Raw genomic sequence first — 20,000 nt, 5'->3', positions numbered from 1 at the left:
AATCCATCACGCTTCCAGCGACACACCAAGCTCGGTCGGGCCCTGCGCCTCTCTGGTGTGAAAGGCGCGGAGACACCTGGTCCGGGAAGCCGCCGAGCGTCCCGTACTGAGGAGCCGCCAACCACGAGCTAGGGGCCATTGCCAGTAGGAGTATTGTAATGGATCGCGATGTCCGTTGCTGCGGTCTTGATAAGTGCACGGCAGCCGACCCGGCGTGGGCCAACGTACCGCTGAATATCGCACCGCACGGAACATTGGGTTCTACAGGTTTGCGTCCCCTAGGCAGTTTCACGTACTCTTTGACTCTCTATTCAGAGTGCTTTTCAACTTTCCCTCACGGTACTTGTCTTCTATCGGTCTCATGGTGGTATTTAGCTTTAGTACTGCACTATCAAGCAACACGACTCCATGGAGCCGACCGTCTACTGTCACGTGGGTTAGTGCCGTTCTACGGGCCTATCACCCTCTCTGGGTAGATGAGCCACCTTCAAGTTGAACTTGAACTGTTTGCACCGTGCATAGTAGATAATGGTCGTTCCAGTACACGGAATCGGACAGGTGCAGTTACACACCGTCCCTACGTGCTGAGCTTCTCCCGTTTCGCTCGCAGCTACTCAGGGAATCCCGGTTGGTTTCTTCTCCTCCCCTTATTAATATGCTTAAATTCTGGGGGTTGTCTCACATCACTTGAGGCCTACAACAAAATCAGTCACATTCCATTCGTTTCGAACCCGGGGCATAGCGAACCGATATATACGCAACAACACTTCACACACACACACACACGGATTGGGCAATTTACGGTCATTTTTGAATCAACGATGGCCCCCCCGAGCACGTTGTCCGAATATCACTCCAATAAGGACAACGAGTTCCGCTCGGCATCGTTTTGATTCGATCTCTCAACAACAACTCCCGGTCGACTTGGTCGACTTGGACCCACGATGTCTCCCCCCGAGCATGTCGAGCCAACTGCACCACTATTGTATTGGACAACATGTTCCCCTCGGGCATCGATGGGTTAATCATGCACCACTATTATAAAACCCTTTGACGTTTTCCCCCAAGCACGTTGATCCAGTATTACGACGGATACGGTCAACGAAATCTTGGACATCAAAGAGGTTTTCGATTGAATTTCCCCATGTTTCACAACGTACTCTTAGCGGTATCCTACGATACGTCTCACTCTATTTGTGTGTGTGCGCGTTTACGTGCGTGCGATTTATGCGGTTCACCCCTTTACTTTCAGCGCCCTGCGGTCCCAACAAAGGTCCCGAGCACGCCATTATGCACAGTGTGGAAGCGTGTTTCCCCCACGACACTAGACGGGCTGCTCGCCATAGTGTTCTATTGTGGCACGCTCCACCCTGAAGTTTGGTTTGTTGTATATCAAGGAATTGATAGGCACTCAAGAATGTGTGCATCGGCCGGGTTTAATCGTCCGACGCGCAATATGCGTTCAACTTATCGGTGTTCATGTGTCCTGCAGTTCACATTGTGACGCGCATTTAGCTGCGGTCTTCATCGATCCATGAGCCGAGTGATCCCCTGCCTAGGGTTTTATAGTAAGGTTCCCAATGTAACACAATCCCGGTGGTACGTCCAAAGACTAACTTTCTGACTAAGTTGTCTTTATTACCCAATAGTCCCAGGCCTTGTGACTTGTGGCTCATGTCTACGCCCATGGCCACCATTCGCTAAGATAGTTTTGAAGTCACTTTGAAGGCCCAGGAACAACTCTCTTAGCACATCGGTTAACCTGGCGCCGCAGTCAACTCATGTGCTTGGATCGGATCGAGCTATTGAGTATTGGGCCTGCATACTCGCTCATCCGTATCCTTTGCGTACCGCCCCATGGCCCTTGTATGTCTGCACCACAGTTCCTGTTCGTTCCGTGCCTATGGCCGGATACGTATTGCACATCGGAAAACCTGACGCCGCAGTCAACTCATGTGCTTGGATCGGATCGAGCTATTGAGTATTGGGCCTGCATACTCGCTCATCCGTATCCTTTGCGTACCGCCCCATGGCCCTTGTATGTCTGCACCACAGTTCCTGTTCGTTCCGTGCCTATGGCCGGATACGTATTGCACATCGGTTAACCTGGCGCCGCAGTCAACTCATGTGCTTGGATCGGATCGAGCTATTGAGTATTGGGCCTGCATACTCGCTCATCCGTATCCTTTGCGTACCGCCCCATGGCCCCGTCCTTAGAGTTAATGACTAGTAGGCTTAACTCTTTGTATGTCTGCACCACAGTTCCCGTTCGTTCCGTGCCGTGGCCGGATACGTATTGCACATCGGTATACCTGTCGCTACTCAGGCAACTCGTGTGCGTGGATTGGATCGAGCTCATGGGGTGTGTAGAGATTCCATGTTATAATTGCAAGTCCATATCCACTTTATAGGTTAAAGTCATAAGTTGTGATTGCACAACCATACTTCATAAGAGTTTAATAACTCTTCAACTAACTTTCGTTCTGGTGTCTTGGTATCAAATCGCATAAGACACAAGATTCTACTGGCCAAATAGAATCTAGCACATTGGTTAACCTGGCGCCGCAGTCAACTCATGTGCTTGGATCGGATCGAGCTATTGAGTATTGGGCCTGCATACTCGCTCATCCGTATCCTTTGCGTACCGCCCCATGGCCCCGTCCTTAGAGTTAATGACTAATAGGCTTAACTCTTTGTATGTCTGCACCACAGTTCCCGTTCGTTCCGTGCCGTGGCCGGATACGTATTGCACAACAGTAGATACCATCACCTGACGTATCTAACACACCACTATTGTAACTCGTCGTCGAAGGACCTTTCAAGTGCCTGATGGCCAGGGGAGCTCTTACACGGCACGGAGACACAGTGATGCTCGCCCATCACAGTGTACAACGATCGAGTTTGCTTAAGTGTCTGGGTACCTACACACCAGACACAATGCAATGGCCACGGATCCACACAAGGCACATCACATGCAGAAAGCTTCACCAGATTATGACACATACCACACTCTTGTAACTCGTCGTCGAAGGGGCGTTCAAAGTGCCTTACGGCTAGGGGAGATCTTGCACGGCACGGAGACACAGTGATGGTTGCCCATCAAAGTGTACAACGATCGAGTTTGCTTTCCGCGCAAGCGTTCTAAGTGTCTGGGTACCTACACACCAGACACAATGCAATGGCCACGGATCCACACAAGGCACATCACATGCAGAAAGCTTCACCAGATTCTGACACATACCACACTCTTGTAACTCGTCGTCGAAGGGGCGTTCAAAGTGCCTTACGGCTAGGGGGGATCTAGCACGGCACGGAGACACAGTGATGGTCACCCATCAAAGTGTACAACGAACGAGTTGGCTTTCAACAAATTCTGACACATAGCAAGCGAGCGACCGAGCTACACCGAAGGCAGCCCATGGTTGGTCACTCGCGGACGATCATCAGTAATGATCCTTCCGCAGGTTCACCTACGGAAACCTTGTTACGACTTTTACTTCCTCTAAATCATCAAGTTCGGTCAACTTCAGCCATGCCAGCTGCAGCTCACGAAGGAACCGCGGAAGGTAAGCCTCCAGAAACCTCACTAAATAATCCATCGGTAGTAGCGACGGGCGGTGTGTACAAAGGGCAGGGACGTAATCAGCACTAGCTAATGACTAGTGCTTACTAGAAATTCCAGGTTCATGGGGACCGTTGCAGTCCCCAATCCCGACTAGATGGGCATTTTAGTGATTTCCCGTTCCTCTCGGAATGGGGGCGCCTATTGGCGAGAACACGCTGCGACCCACATTGTAGCACGCGTGCAGCCCAGAACATCTAAGGGCATCACGGACCTGTTATCGCTCATTCTCAGCTTGCTAAACACAAGTTGTCCCGCTAAGCAGGGCAAACGTAGCCGACGACCGCCCGTGAAGGCGCCGCCCGGCTGTAACGTCAGGTGCGCCCGGAGGCGCACTGCTGACAGCGTTCTAGTTAGCATGTTTGAGTCACGTTCGTTATCGGAATTAACCAGACAAATCATTCCACGAACTAAGAACGGCCATGCACCACTACCCTTAAATTTGAGAAAGAGCTATCAATCTGTCTTACCTCGATAAGTTTGGACCTGGTAAATTTTCCCGTGTTGAGTCAAATTAAGCCGCAAGCTCCACTTCTTGTGGTGCCCTTCCGTCAATTCCTTTAAGTTTCAACTTTGCAACCATACTTCCCCCGGAACCCGATTTTGGTTTCCCGGAAGCGACTGAGAGCACCGAATAGGGGTAGCGTCTCCCAATTGCTAATTGGCATCGTTTACGGTTAGAACTAGGGCGGTATCTAATCGCCTTCGATCCTCTAACTTTCGTTCTTGATTAAAGAAAGCATCCATGGCAAACGCTTTCGCTTCAGTTGGTCCTACGACGGTCTACGAATTTCACCTCTCGCGCCGTAATACCAATGCCCCCAACTACTTCTGTTAATCATTACCTCTAGGTTTCTGACAAACCAACGAAATCGTATAAACCGAGGTCATATTCCATTATTCCATGCAAGATTATTCTCGGCCAACGCCAACCCCACGGGGGGGCCGGACGCTTTGTCTTAGCCTGCTTTGAGCACTCTAATTTGTTCAAGGTAAATGTGAGTATCTTGAGCACCATGAGGAGCCCGTGCCGGAGTTAACCGGTAGCACGGTACTCGTTCACAGAGTAACGCCCAAGTACACCATTGTGAGTCGCAGCCGTGAGCGCGCGCACGAACGGCCCCGGCGTGTAACCGGGCGCCCGTGGCGGTCACGTGTCTGGACGGGCAATCAACTTCGAACGTTTTAACCGCAACAACTTTAATATACGCTAGTGGAGCTGGAATTACCGCGGCTGCTGGCACCAGACTTGCCCTCCACTTGATCCTTGTTGAAGGATTTATACTCAACTCATTCCAATTATGGACCATCGTTAGAGAGGTCCATATTGTTATTTCTCGTCACTACCTCCCCGTACTGGGATTGGGTAATTTACGCGCCTGCTGCCTTCCTTGGGTGTGGTAGCCATTTCTCAGGCTCCCTCTCCGGAATCGAACCCTGATTCCCCGTTACCCGTCGCAACCATGGTAGTCCTCTACACTACCATCAATAGTTGATAGGGCAGACATTTGAAAGATCTGTCGTCAGTCGACAAGCGACCATACGATCTGCGTCCTTATCCAGACTTCAACTCAAGCCGCCCGGAGGCGATTGGTTTAACTAATAAGTGCACCAGTTCAGCTACCCGCGAGGGCAACAGTCCCGGCATGTTGCATGTATTAGCTCTGGATTTTCCACAGTTATCCAAGTAACTAGTGGTAGGATGATCTTGTGAATTATAGCTGTTATACTGAGCCTTATGCGGTTTCACATTCATTTATGTTTGTACTTAGACATGCATGGCTTAACCTTTGAGACAAGCGTATATTACTGGTAGGATCAACCAGAATTCGTTCCACTACAGACACACACTCGCTTAGTGGGAAATAAATTTCCACACAACTCTCTCTCTCTAGAACCATATGGAATGGCTCTTTGGTGTTGGGTAAGGCACCAATTTGTTGGGGTGTAACGGTCACCACCAACTTTAAGTTTGTTAGGGCACAACGGAAACCACTAACTAAACTTTAGGAAACTAAATTTCCTCACACATTATCTCTCACCATATTAGCACTAGGTGCTATCCACGATTGTACAACGTTTCAACTCTTGAATCGACCGTAGGGCCGCGGAATTGCTTCCGGGCCCCTATTCTCGCTATTAATTGTTCATCTCTTTCAATACATCGAGTTCGTTCCATTGGGTAGTTCGCATGGCGAACGTTTTGATGCAGCCCCCTGGGGGACCACGGCACTTTACACCGGGTATGGTGTATGCGCAACCTACAGATAACAATAAACCCCTTATGCGTGTGTAAACCGATGTTGGGCTGCTCAACATCTTTCATGGTTACATCACTTGCACCAGAACCCACGGTGCCGATTTGGTAATATGTTGTACATTTACTCTCAAGATGTACGCTTCGGCCCCTTATTCAGGGGCTCAAGCTATTACCAGCAAGAACAATCCTCATCCAGACTTGAACTCGAAACACCCGGAGGCGAACGGTTTAACTAATAAGTGCACCAGTCTTGAATCCATGCGTCGGTGGAAACAATGCCGGCGTGTTGCATGTATTAGCTCTGAACTTAGCGAGTGATTGCCTTGCAGCTGTCATACTGAGCGTAGAGCGTGATTATCGCTCACTTGAACCATGTTGAATGGCTCTTTGGTGTAGGGTAAGGCACCAATTTGTTGGGGCACAACGAAACCACCAACTTAAGACTTGCTTATAGGCATTTCAACGTTTTCAACTCTTAAATCGACCGTGTTTCATTATCATCTCTTCTTCTTATTAAATGCATCGAGTTCGTTCCATTGGGTAGTTCGCGTGGCGAACGGTTTGATGCAGCCCCCCGGGGGGGACCACGGCACTTTACACCGGGCATGGTGTATGCGCAACCTACAGATCACCAATATATTTGTGATCGATAATGCACACTTCTTACACGACTGACCAGTCGACAGCGCTGCCTTCCTATTATGCGTGTGTAAACCGATGTTGGGCTGCTCAACATCTTTCACGGTTACATCACTTGCACCCGAACCCATGGTGCCGATTTGGTAATATGTTGTACATGGTCTCAAGATGTACGCTTCGACCCCTTATTCAGGGGCTCAAGCTATTACCAGCAAGATCAATCCTCATCCAGACTTGAACTCGAAACACCCGGAGGCGAACGGTTTAACTAATAAGTGCACCAGTCTTGAATCCATGCGTCGGTGGAAACAATGCCGGCATGTTGCATGTATTAGCTCTGAACATAGCGAGTGATTGCCTTGTAGCTGTCGAACTGAGCGTAGAATGTGATTATCGCTCACTTGAAAGGGTCAAGCCCTTTCGAGTCGTCCGGTTTTTACGCCAGACGACTCGGTTCACCATCTTTCGGGATACAAGTTGACTAAGTGGTACCACTACACTTATCAACTTTCGATTTGGTAATCCTCATCCAGCTTCCTTTCTGGAGGTCCCGAGGATTACCAATTGGGCTGTCATACTGAGCTCATATATTGGAGATCGATAATGCACACTTCTTACACGACTGACCAGTCGACAGCGCTGCCTTCCTATTATGCGTGTGTAAACCGATGTTGGGCTGCTCAACATCTTTCACGGTTACATCACTTGCACCAGAACCCACGGTGCCGATTTGGTAATATGTTGTACATTTACTCAAGATGTACGCTTCGGCCCCTTATTCAGGGGCTCAAGCTATTACCAGCAAGAACAATCCTCATCCAGACTTGAACTCGAAACACCCGCAGGCGAACGGTTTAACTAATAAGTGCACCAGTCTTGAATCCATGCGTCGGTGGAAACAATGCCGGCGTGTTGCATGTATTAGCTCTGAACTTAGCGAGTGATTGCCTTGCAGCTGTCATACTGAGCGTAGAGCGTGATTATCGCTCACTTGAACCATGTTGAATGGCTCTTTGGTGTAGGGTAAGGCACCAATTTGTTGGGGCGTAACGGTCACCACCAACTTAAGACTTGCTTATAGGTATTTCAACGTTTTCAACTCTTTAATCGACCGTGTTTCATTATCATCTCTTCTTCTTATTAAATGCATCGAGTTCGTTCCATTGGGTAGTTCGCGTGGCGAACGGTTTGATGCAGCCCCCCGGGGGGGACCACGGCACTTTACACCGGGCATGGTGTATGCGCAACCTACAGATCACCAATATATTTGTGATCGATAATGCACACTTCTTACACGACTGACCAGTCGACATCGCTGCCTTCCTATTATTCGTGTGTAAACCGATGTTGGGCTGCTCAACATCTTTCACGGTTACATCACTTGCACCAGAACCCATGGTGCCGATTTGGTAATATGTTGTACATGGTCTCAAGATGTACGCTTCGGCCCCTTATTCAGGGGCTCAAGCTATTACCAGCAAGAACAATCCTCATCCAGACTTGAACTCGAAACACCCGGAGGCGAACGGTTTAACTAATAAGTGCACCAGTCTTGAATCCATGCGTCGGTGGAAACAATGCCGGCGTGTTGCATGTATTAGCTCTGAACTTAGCGAGTGATTGCCTTGCAGCTGTCGAACTGAGCGTAGAGCGTGATTATCGCTCACTTGAAAGGGTCAAGCCCTTTCGAGTCGTCCGGTTTTTACGCCAGACGACTCGGTTCACCATCTTTCGGGATACAAGTTGACTAAGTGGTACCACTACACTTATCAACTTTCGATTTGGTAATCCTCATCCAGCTTCCTTTCTGGAGGTCCCGAGGATTACCAATTGGGCTGTCATACTGAGCTCATATATTGGAGATCGATAATGCACACTTCTTACACGACTGACCAGTCGACAGCGCTGCCTTCCTATTATGCGTGTGTAAACCGATGTTGGGCTGCTCAACATCTTTCACGGTTACATCACTTGCACCAGAACCCACGGTGCCGATTTGGTAATATGTTGTACATTTACTCAAGATGTACGCTTCGGCCCCTTATTCAGGGGCTCAAGCTATTACCAGCAAGAACAATCCTCATCCAGACTTGAACTCGAAACACCCGGAGGCGAACGGTTTAACTAATAAGTGCACCAGTCTTGAATCCATGCGTCGGTGGAAACAATGCCGGCGTGTTGCATGTATTAGCTCTGAACTTAGCGAGTGATTGCCTTGCAGCTGTCGAACTGAGCGTAGAGCGTGATTATCGCTCACTTGAACCATGTTGAATGGCTCTTTGGTGTAGGGTAAGGCACCAATTTGTTGGGGCGTAACGGTCACCACCAACTTAAGACTTGCTTATAGGTATTTCAACGTTTTCAACTCTTAAATCGACCGTGTTTCATTATCATCTCTTCTTCTTATTAAATGCATAGAGTTCGTTCCATTGGGTAGTTCGCGTGGCGAACGGTTTGATGCAGCCCCCCGGGGGGGACCACGGCACTTTACACCGGGCATGGTGTATGCGCAACCTACAGATCACCAATATATTTGTGATCGATAATGCACACTTCTTACACGACTGACCAGTCGACAGCGCTGCCTTCCTATTATGCGTGTGTAAACCGATGTTGGGCTGCTCAACATCTTTCACGGTTACATCACTTGCACCCGAACCCATGGTGCCGATTTGGTAATATGTTGTACATGGTCTCAAGATGTACGCTTCGACCCCTTATTCAGGGGCTCAAGCTATTACCAGCAAGATCAATCCTCATCCAGACTTGAACTCGAAACACCCGGAGGCGAACGGTTTAACTAATAAGTGCACCAGTCTTGAATCCATGCGTCGGTGGAAACAATGCCGGCATGTTGCATGTATTAGCTCTGAACATAGCGAGTGATTGCCTTGTAGCTGTCGAACTGAGCGTAGAATGTGATTATCGCTCACTTGAAAGGGTCAAGCCCTTTCGAGTCGTCCGGTTTTTACGCCAGACGACTCGGTTCACCATCTTTCGGGAAGGGACCGTCTCGGTCGCAAGCTGCTCCGGTCCCTAAACAACCTGCGACAAATGATAGGAAATGCCGACATCAACACGTGTTCAGTTTGGTTTATCGCTCATAGGTCTTTTTGACCATCGATCCCTGATTATAACTCTCAATTAAACAGTCAGGAGAGTAAGGCATGCCCATCGATATCTCATCGACAGGCGATACCGCAAGAACGGCCAACGACACATCAGGTGATCGATTATTGCTACGACTTTTGCTTAATCGTTTCCACTCCTTAGAGAAAGAAACCCCCGGGGACCGTCTCGGTCGCAAGCTGCTCCGGTCCCTAAACAACCTGCGACAAATGATAGGAAATGCCGACATCAATACGTGTTCAGTTTGGTTTATCGCTCATTGGTCTGTTTGACCATCGATCCCTGATTAAACTCTCAGTAATCCAGTCGGGAGAGTAAGGCATGCCCATCGATATCTCATCGACAGGCGATACCGCTTGAACGGCCAACGACACATCAGAGGATCGTATCTTGCTACAACTTTTGCTTAATCGTTTCTTCTCCTTGGAGAAAGAAACCCCCGGGGACCGTCTCGGCCGCAAGCTGCTCCGGTCCCTAAACAACCTGCGGCATCAAATGATAGGAAAAGCCGACATCAATACGTGTTCAGTTTGGTTTATCGCTCATTGGTCTTGTTTGACCATCGATCCCTGATTAATACTCTCAATTAGAAGGTCGGTAGAGTAAGGCATGCCCATCGATATCTCATCGACAGGCGATACCGCATGAACGGCCAACGACACATCAGAGGATCGTATCTTGCTACAACTCTTGCTTAATAGTTTCCACTCCTTGGAGAAAGAAACCCCCGGGGACCGTCTCGGCCGCAAGTTGCTCCGGTCCCTAAACAACCTGCGGCATCAAATGATAGGAAAAGCCGACATCAATACGTGTTCAGTTTGGTTTATCGCTCATAGGTCTGTTTGACCATCGATCCTAGAATTCAACTTTCGAGTAAGGCATGCCCGTCGATATCTCATCGATAGGCGATACCGGTAGAACGGCCAACGACACACATCTAGGATCGCATTTACTCTTCCTTGAATGGATAACCAATACCCTAGGACCGTTTCATCGCGAGCTGCTCCGGTCCTCAAACAACTCGCGAACCACCGATAGGATGATATTAGGAATGGCCGACTTTCATCCTTTAACTCTCAGTTCTGCTTACCAAAACATAGGTACTTGGACCTTAAAGACCACTATATGTTCCCCGATCGGGGGCAATCGGAACGTCTATCCATCATCAACATCGTTTCACTCATTCCGAACCACCAAATTGGACAGACAGTACCATATTCACCAACCGATTGCTTCAACTTCGCAAACTGTATGGTAAGTTCTACTAATTTCACATCTTACCATCGACTAATAGTGCATAAATCCACTTGGAAATCACTTTTCCTTGGTCCTCGGACCTTCTACGACAACGTCCAACAAATATCCGAAGTCGTTTCCCAACTTAGACCAAGCATTTCGTATCTTTACTTCTAATCGATTTTTTCTCGCATAATTGACGATCAAAATCTAAAAACCACATTTTGAGCCAGAAGCAGTCGTCCGATCGTCCTGGGGGTAGTCTCAATCGATTTAGAAGGGTCCAATTCATAAAGATACATACTCAGTCAAAATCATGCTTCTGGCTCACCTACCCCCTATATAGTAAACGAAAGCGTACAGGCGTGGAAAACGTGCCATTTTTCTCCATCACGGACTTTTTTTTTCTCGTTGCACCGACTCTAGTAAAAAAGTGAAATTTTTTACTAGTTACCAACTTTTGCAAATTATCATCGGATATCACTTTTTATGGTCTATAGTAAGTTCTTATCACGTTTTAGTAGTTTTTGAAAAAAAAATTTTTTTGAACTTTTCAAAATTTTTCAAAACAAAGTTTTTGTAGGCGGTTTTGTGTATGGAGGGTTACTAGTCTCGGGGTCACTGTTTGACCGAAAAACCACTATATATCATTCGAAAGGTAATTTCAAGGGCTACAAAAAATTGTTCTACGGCACCCCCCTCCGACGTCTAGTATTCGAGTTATTGGCCAAAAACCATCACTTGAGCGATTTTTCGTTCAGGGTACCCGACTCTAGTAAAAAAGTGAAATTTTTCTCGATTGACCAAGTGTTGCAAATGACCATCGGATTTCACTTTTTATGGTCTATAGTGAGTTCTGATCACGATTTGGTACTTTTTGAAAAAATTTTTTTGACGCACTTTTCAAAATTTTGCAAAACCAAAACTTTTTAGGCGGTTTTGTGTATGGAGGGTTACTAGTCTCGGGGTCACTGTTTGACCAAAAAACCACTATATATCATTCGAAAGGTAATTTCAAGGGCTACAAAAAATTGTTCTACGGCACCCCCCTCCGACGTCTAGTATTCGAGTTATTGACCAAAAACCGCAACTATAGCGGTTTTTCGTACAGGGTACCCGACTCTAGTAAAATGATGCGATTTTTACTAGTCTAGGAACTTTTTGGTCAAAAAATCAAGTATATGTCATTCGATAGATAATTTCAAGGGCTACCAAAAATTGTTCCACGACACCCCCCTGCGACGTCTAGTATTCGAGTTATTAGCCAAAAACCGCAACTTAAGCGGTTTTTCGTCCAGGGTACCCGACTCTAGTAAAATGATGCGATTTTTACTAGTCTAGGGAACTTTTTGGCCAAAAATCAAGTATATGTCATTCGATAGATAATTTCAAGGGCTACCAAAAATTGTTCCACGACACCCCCCTGCGACGTCTAGTATTCGAGTTATTAGCCAAAAACCGCAACTATAGCGGTTTTTCGTCCAGGGTACCCGACTCTAGTAAAATGATGCGATTTTTACTAGTCTAGGGAACTTTTTGGCCAAAAATCAAGTATATGTCATTCGATAGATAATTTCAAGGGCTACCAAAAATTGTTCCACGACACCCCCCTGCGACGTCTAGTATTCGAGTTATTAGCCAAAAACCGCAACTTTAGCGGTTTTTCGTCCAGGGTACCCGACTCTAGTAAAATGATGCGATTTTTACTAGTCTAGGGAACTTTTTGGTCCAAAAATCAAGTATATGTCATTCGATAGATAATTTCAAGGGCTACCAAAAATTGTTCCACGACACCCCCCTGCGACGTCTAGTATTCGAGTTATGGGCCAAAAACCATTCATACTTGAGCATTTTGCTCATTTTGCCTGTACGGGTACCGGGGACTAGTAAAATCAGGCCAATTTTACTAGAGTGGGGGTACTTTTTGGTCAAAAAAACAACTTTTGCTCGTTCGATAGGGAATCGATAGGGCAACAAAAAATCGTTCTACGACCCCCCCTTCCGATGTCCAGTATTCGAGTTATGGGCCAAAAACAGTTTATAGTTAATTTTTCACTCGATTTTTCACCAAGTATCGCACATTACTCCGGTTCTATGCATTGGATCGTCAATCTTTAAGATTTTATGGGTAGTTTCAACTGTTTGCTACATTTCATCCATACATCACGAACCGATTCAATGTCTGTGGTAGAAGTTATTAGAGGAATAAAAAAATTTACCCTTGGCTTTGGACCGTACAAGTTTACCCATTTTTGGCCCATATTTGCCCCATAGCTCCGCCGGTATCCAAGATATGGCCACACTTTCTTCTGGCCATGGGTAGATGGCACTTGTGGCTAGATTTCTTCCATGCACCACTAATCGCTACCATGTCTGTGGCCGGAGCTATTCACGAAAGCGCCTCGCGCACTTGGTCGGATTTTTGGTCCAACTTCACCATTTTTGGCCCATATTTGCCCCATAGCTCCGCCGGTATCCAAGATATGGCCACACTTTCTTCTGGCCATGGGTAGATGGCACTTGTGGCTAGATTTCTTCCATGCACCACTAATCGCTACCATGTCTGTGGCCGGAGCTATTCACGAAAGCGCCTCGCGCACTTGGTCGGATTTTTGGTCCAACTTCACCATTTTTGGCCCATATTTGCCCCATAGCTCCGCCGGTATCCAAGATATGGCCACACTTTCTTCTGGCCATGGGTAGATGGCACTTGTGGCTAGATTTCTTCCATGCACCACTAATCGCTACCATGTCTGTGGCCGGAGCTATTCACGAAAGCGCCTCGCGCACTTGGTCGGATTTTTGGTCCAACTTGCACCATTTTTGGCCCATATTTGCCCCATAGCTCCGCCGGTATCCAAGATATGGCCACACTTTCTTCTGGCCATGGGTAGATGGCACTTGTGGCTAGATTTCTTCCATGCACCACTAATCGCTACCATGTCTGTGGCCGGAGCTATTCGACGAACAACCATCGCATTTACCTAGGTACTTTTTCGGATTTTTGGTCCAACTTGCACCATTTTTGGCCCATATTTGCCCCATAGCTCCGCCGGTATCCAAGATATGGCCACACTTTCTTCTGGCCATGGGTAGATGGCACTTGTGGCTAGATTTCTTCCATGCACCACTAATCGCTACCATGTCTGTGGCCGGAGCTATTCGACGAACAACCATCGCATTTACCTAGGTACTTTTTCGGATTTTTGGTCCAACTTGCACCATTTTTGGCCCATATTTGCCCCATAGCTCCGCCGGTATCCAAGATATGGCCACACTTTCTTCTGGCCATGGGTAGATGGCACTTGTGGCTAGATTTCTTCCATGCACCACTAATCGCTACCATGTCTGTGGCCGGAGCTATTCACGAAAGCGCCTCGCGCACTTGGTCGGATTTTTGGTCCAACTAGCACCATTTTTGGCCCATATTTGCCCCATAGCTCCGCCGGTATCCAAGATATGGCCACACTTTCTTCTGGCCATGGGTAGATGGCACTTGTGGCTAGATTTCTTCCATGCACCACTAATCGCTACCATGTCTGTGGCCGGAGCTATTCACGAAAGCGCCTCGCGCACTTGGTCGGATTTTTGGTCCAACTTGCACCATTTTTGGCCCATATTTGCCCCATAGCTCCGCCGGTATCCAAGATATGGCCACACTTTCTTCTGGCCATGGGTAGATGGCACTTGTGGCTAGATTTCTTCCATGCACCACTAATCGCTACCATGTCTGTGGCCGGAGCTATTCACGAAAGCGCCTCGCGCACTTGGTCGGATTTTTGGTCCAACTTGCACCATTTTTGGCCCGTATTTGCACCATAGCTCCGCCGGTATCCAAGATATGGCCACACTTTCTTCTGGCCATGGGTAGATGGCACTTGTGGCTAGATTTCTTCCATGCACCACTAATCGCTACCATGTCTGTGGCCGGAGCTATTCACGAAAGCGCCTCGCGCACTTGGTCGGATTTTTGGTCCAACTTGCACCATTTTTGGCCCATATTTGCCCCATAGCTCCGCCGGTATCCAAGATATGGCCACACTTTCTTCTGGCCATGGGTAGATGGCACTTGTGGCTAGATTTCTTCCATGCACCACTAATCGCTACCATGTCTGTGGCCGGAGCTATTCACGAAAGCGCCTCGCGCACTTGGTCGGATTTTTGGTCCAACTAGCACCATTTTTGGCCCATATTTGCCCCATAGCTCCGCCGGTATCCAAGATATGGCCACACTTTCTTCTGGCCATGGGTAGATGGCACTTGTGGCTAGATTTCTTCCATGCACCACTAATCGCTACCATGTCTGTGGCCGGAGCTATTCGACGAACAACCATCGCATTTACCTAGGTACTTTTTCGGATTTTTGGTCCAACTTGCACCATTTTTGGCCCATATTTGCCCCATAGCTCCGCCGGTATCCAAGATATGGCCACACTTTCTTCTGGCCATGGGTAGATGGCACTTGTGGCTAGATTTCTTCCATGCACCACTAATCGCTACCATGTCTGTGGCCGGAGCTATTCGACGAACAACCATCGCATTTACCTAGGTACTTTTTCGGATTTTTGGTCCAACTTGCACCATTTTTGGCCCATATTTGCCCCATAGCTCCGCCGGTATCCAAGATATGGCCACACTTTCTTCTGGCCATGGGTAGATGGCACTTGTGGCTAGATTTCTTCCATGCACCACTAATCGCTACCATGTCTGTGGCCGGAGCTATTCGACGAACAACCATCGCATTTACCTAGGTACTTTTTCGGATTTTTGGTCCAACTTGCACCATTTTTGGCCCATATTTGCCCCATAGCTCCGCCGGTATCCAAGATATGGCCACACTTTCTTCTGGCCATGGGTAGATGGCACTTGTGGCTAGATTTCTTCCATGCACCACTAATCGCTACCATGTCTGTGGCCGGAGCTATTCACGAAAGCGCCTCGCGCACTTGGTCGGATTTTTGGTCCAACTTGCACCATTTTTGGCCCATATTTGCCCCATAGCTCCGCCGGTATCCAAGATATGGCCACACTTTCTTCTGGCCATGGGTAGATGGCACTTGTGGCTAGATTTCTTCCATGCACCACTAATCGCTACCATGTCTGTGGCCGGAGCTATTCACGAAAGCGCCTCGCGCACTTGGTCGGATTTTTGGTCCAACTTCACCATTTTTGGCCCATATTTGCCCCATAGCTCCGCCGGTATCCAAGATAGCGCCACACTTTCTTCTGGCCATGGGTAGATGGCACTTGTGGCTAGATTTCTTCCATGCACCACTAATCGCTACCATGTCTGTGGCCGGAGCTATTCGACGAACAACCATCGCATTTACCTAGGTACTTTTTCGGATTTTTGGTCCAACTTCACCATTTTTGGCCCATATTTGCCCCATAGCTCCGCCGGTATCCAAGATAGCGCCACACTTTCTTCTGGCCATGGGTAGATGGCACTTGTGGCTAGATTTCTTCCCCGCACCACTAATCGCTACCATGTCTGTGGCCGGAGCTATTCGACGAACAACCATCGCATTCACCTTCTCGTTGCACTTCTTCGGGAATTTGGTGCAACCAAGTTTTCACTATAACTTGGTCATTTTCCGTCCATCGGACATGCGGTTTTGGGTGTCGATACTTGACACCGCGCGCTACAATATGTTCCTCCACGACCATGTGGTCCGATGCTTCCAACAGGAGCTATTCGAGGAGTACCGATTTTTCACCATTAAAAATGCTCAATTTTGCACCAACTTTTGCCTATAACTCAGGCTGTATCGATTGGATCTTCAATCTTGAAAAAGTTTTGGATAGGTGGCACCAAATGCTACATTTCGTTCTTCCACGTCAACTTTGTCCGATGTCTAGCAAAAAAGTTATTCGCGAACCAAGTCCAGAACCCATGCAATGGCTGCCCTCATTGCATACATCACGGCGGTTAACTCTCGTTACTCTATACCGTGGACTTGGTACTTTTTCAGGCATTCGTTGCTACTTCTCGGTTCATGATATTCGTTTACGGTCTTCACTAGGGCATTTGGTGCTCCTTATCGGTTCATGATATTCGTTTACGGTCTTCACTAGGGCATTTGGTGCTCCTTATCGGTTCATGATATTCGTTTACGGTCTTCACTAGGGCATTTGGTGCTCCTTATCGGTTCATGATATTCGTTTACGGTCTTCACTAGGGCATTTGGTGCTCCTTATCGGTTCATGATATTCGTTTACGGTCTTCACTAGGGCATTTGGTGCTCCTTCTCGGTTCATGATATTCGTTTACGGTCTTCACTAGGGCATTTGGTAATGGGCTTCCCACTTTCTACTGATCGATCCATACTCACTTGCGTGCACCTAGCCTAGGAAGGTTTCCTATGGCTTCCCATCTTTCTACTGATCGATCCATACTCACTTGCGTGCACCTAGCCTAGGAAGGTTTCCTATGGCTTCCCATCTTTCTACTGATCGATCCATACTCACTTGCGTGCACCTAGCCTAGGAAGGTTTCCTTGGGCTTCCCATCTTTCTACTGATCGATCCATACTCACTTGCGTGCACCTAGCCTAGGAAGGTTTCCTATGGCTTCCCATCTTTCTACTGATCGATCCATACTCACTTGCGTGCACCTAGCCTAGGAAGGTTTCCTATGGCTTCCCATCTTTCTACTGATCGATCCATACTCACTTGCGTGCACCTAGCCTAGGAAGGTTTCCTATGGCTTCCCATCTTTCTACTGATCGATCCATACTCACTTGCGTGCACCTAGCCTAGGAAGGTTTCCTATGGCTTCCCATCTTTCTACTGATCGATCCATACTCACTTGCGTGCACCTAGCCTAGGAAGGTTTCCTATGGCTTCCCATCTTTCTACTGATCGATCCATACTCACTTGCGTGCACCTAGCCTAGGAAGGTTTCCTATGGCTTCCCATCTTTCTACTGATCGATCCATACTCACTTGCGTGCACCTAGCCTAGGAAGGTTTCCTATGGCTTCCCATCTTTCTACTGATCGATCCATACTCACTTGCGTGCACCTAGCCTAGGAAGGTTTCCATTCGGTACCGACTTCCATCTACGCACTCGATATAACCTAGGTACTTGGTACCGATGTTGGTTAACACTCAAGCATTTCTTGCATCCTGCGTGCAAGGTACCAATTTTCACTTCTTAGGTACGTTTATGGGCCCGCATTTATCCAATATCGCTCCGATGGCCTTTCGCATTATTTCATCCGATAGCCCTTGCCAAAAGCTACCAAAAGTTCCTCCACGGCCATGTGCTCCGACGCTTAGTTTAGGAAATATTCGAAAAAGTTCAAAATAGGAAGCATTTTCTTATTGGAAAATCACCTTAAATCGATGGCCATTTTTTGGTCAAAAACTTTAACGTCTTCCCGACTTTGCGGGAATTGCGAATTTTAGGCACCCAGAGAAAATCTTTTACTTTAAGGGGGCGGCCGCGAAGTTGCCCAAAGTCTCGGACACAAAAATTCTCAAGTTCCCCACTCTAGTAAATCGCCCTATGAGTATCTCCTGGCCCGCGAGCTCTGCGAGCGGGCCAGCTTCGGCGATTTTTGCCTTTTCGCCTAGGCGGTTCTTCTACGAAATTGGTCCACAGCTTTTGCTCAGAAAGCTAGCATTTGTTGCAACAGTTAGGTGCTTGGTACCACATTTTGGTATCCATTTGGGCATTTGTTGCAACTACTCGGTACTTTGGCCCACATTTCGCTCTACTCGGGCCTCTATGGTGCTACTTGTCGGTACTTTTGGCCAACTTAGGCCAATTGGGTGCAACTTGTGGGTACTCTGTGGGTACTTTAGGGCATATTGTGTCTTTCGGGTGAACCTTCGCGATACTTCATGGGTACTGATGGCCAACTTAGGAACATTCAGTGCAACCTTTGGGCCTAAGGAAATTTGTCCAACTCTTTGGACTTAGAAAATTTTCTGGACTTAGAAAATTTTCTGGACTTGTAAAAATTTTCAAATGTTCAATTTGGCCCACATTTCGCTCTACTCGGGCCTCTATGGTGCTACTTGGCGGTACTTTTGGCCAACTTAGGCCAATTGGGTGCTCTTTGTGGGTACTCTATCGGTACTTTTGGCCAACTTAGGCCAATGGGGTGCTATATGTGGGTGCTCTATCGGTACTTTTGGCCAAGTTAGGCCCATTCGGTGCTATTTGTGGGTACTCTATCGGTACTTTTGGCCAAGTTAGGCCCAGTCGGTGCTAGTTGTGGGTACTCTATCGGTACTTTTGGCCAACTTAGGCCAATGGGGTGCTATATGTGGGTGCTCTATCGGTACTTTTGGCCATGTTAGGCCCACTCGGTGCTATATGTGGGTGCTCTATCGGTACTTTTGGCCATGTTAGGCCCATTCGGTGCTATTTGTGGGTACTCTATCGGTACTTTTGGCCAACATAGGCCAATTGGGTGCTACTTGTGGGTGCTCTATCGGTACTTTTGGCCAACTTAGGCCAACTGGGTGCTATTTGTGGGTACTCTATCGGTACTTTTGGCCAACATAGGCCAATTGGGTGCTACTTGTGGGTGCTCTATCGGTACTTTTGGCCAACTTAGGCCAACTGGGTGCTATTTGTGGGTACTCTATCGGTACTTTTGGCCAACATAGGCCAATTGGGTGCTACTTTTGGGTGCTCTATCGGTACTTTTGGCCAACTTAGGCCAACTGGGTGCTATTTGTGGGTACTCTATCGGTACTTTTGGCCAACTTAGGCCAACTCAGTGCTTCTTGTGGGTACTCTATCGGTACTTTTGGCCAACTTAGGCCCATTCGGTGCTATTTGTGGGTACTCTATCGGTACTTTTGGCCAACTTAGGCCAACTCAGTGCTATTTGTGGGTACTCTATCGGTACTTTTGGCCATGTTAGGCCCACTCGGTGCTATTTGTGGGTACTCTATCGGTACTTTTGGCCAACTTAGGCCCATGGGGTGCTCTTTGTGGGTACTCTATCGGTACTTTTGGCCATGTTAGGCCCACTCGGTGCTATTTGTGGGTACTCTATCGGTACTTTTGGCCAACTTAGGCCAATTGGGTGCTACTTGTGGGTGCTCTATCGGTACTTTTGGCCAACTTAGGCCAACTCAGTGCTACTTGTGGGTA

The 20,000-nt window shown here is 47.8% G+C and overlaps 1 non-coding gene and 1 pseudogene across 1 annotated transcript; both read right to left on the bottom strand.

Annotated features, from left to right (window-relative positions):
* The window catches only part of LOC125773725 (large subunit ribosomal RNA), a 3,777-nt pseudogene extending 3,081 nt beyond the window's left edge, over positions 1–696 (bottom strand).
* A 709-nt stretch (positions 697–1,405) lies between these two features.
* LOC125773727 (5.8S ribosomal RNA) lies at positions 1,406–1,563 on the bottom strand. The gene has a single exon (XR_007420330.1). It is a non-coding gene; the product is annotated as a 5.8S ribosomal RNA (ribosomal RNA).
* Positions 1,564–20,000: the final 18,437 nt, after the last annotated feature.

Source organism: Anopheles funestus (genome assembly GCF_943734845.2).
Source record: "Anopheles funestus chromosome X unlocalized genomic scaffold, idAnoFuneDA-416_04 X_unloc_48, whole genome shotgun sequence".
Taxonomy (NCBI): Eukaryota; Metazoa; Arthropoda; class Insecta; order Diptera; family Culicidae; genus Anopheles; species Anopheles funestus.
This window is presented reverse-complemented; position numbering and strand designations above follow the sequence as displayed.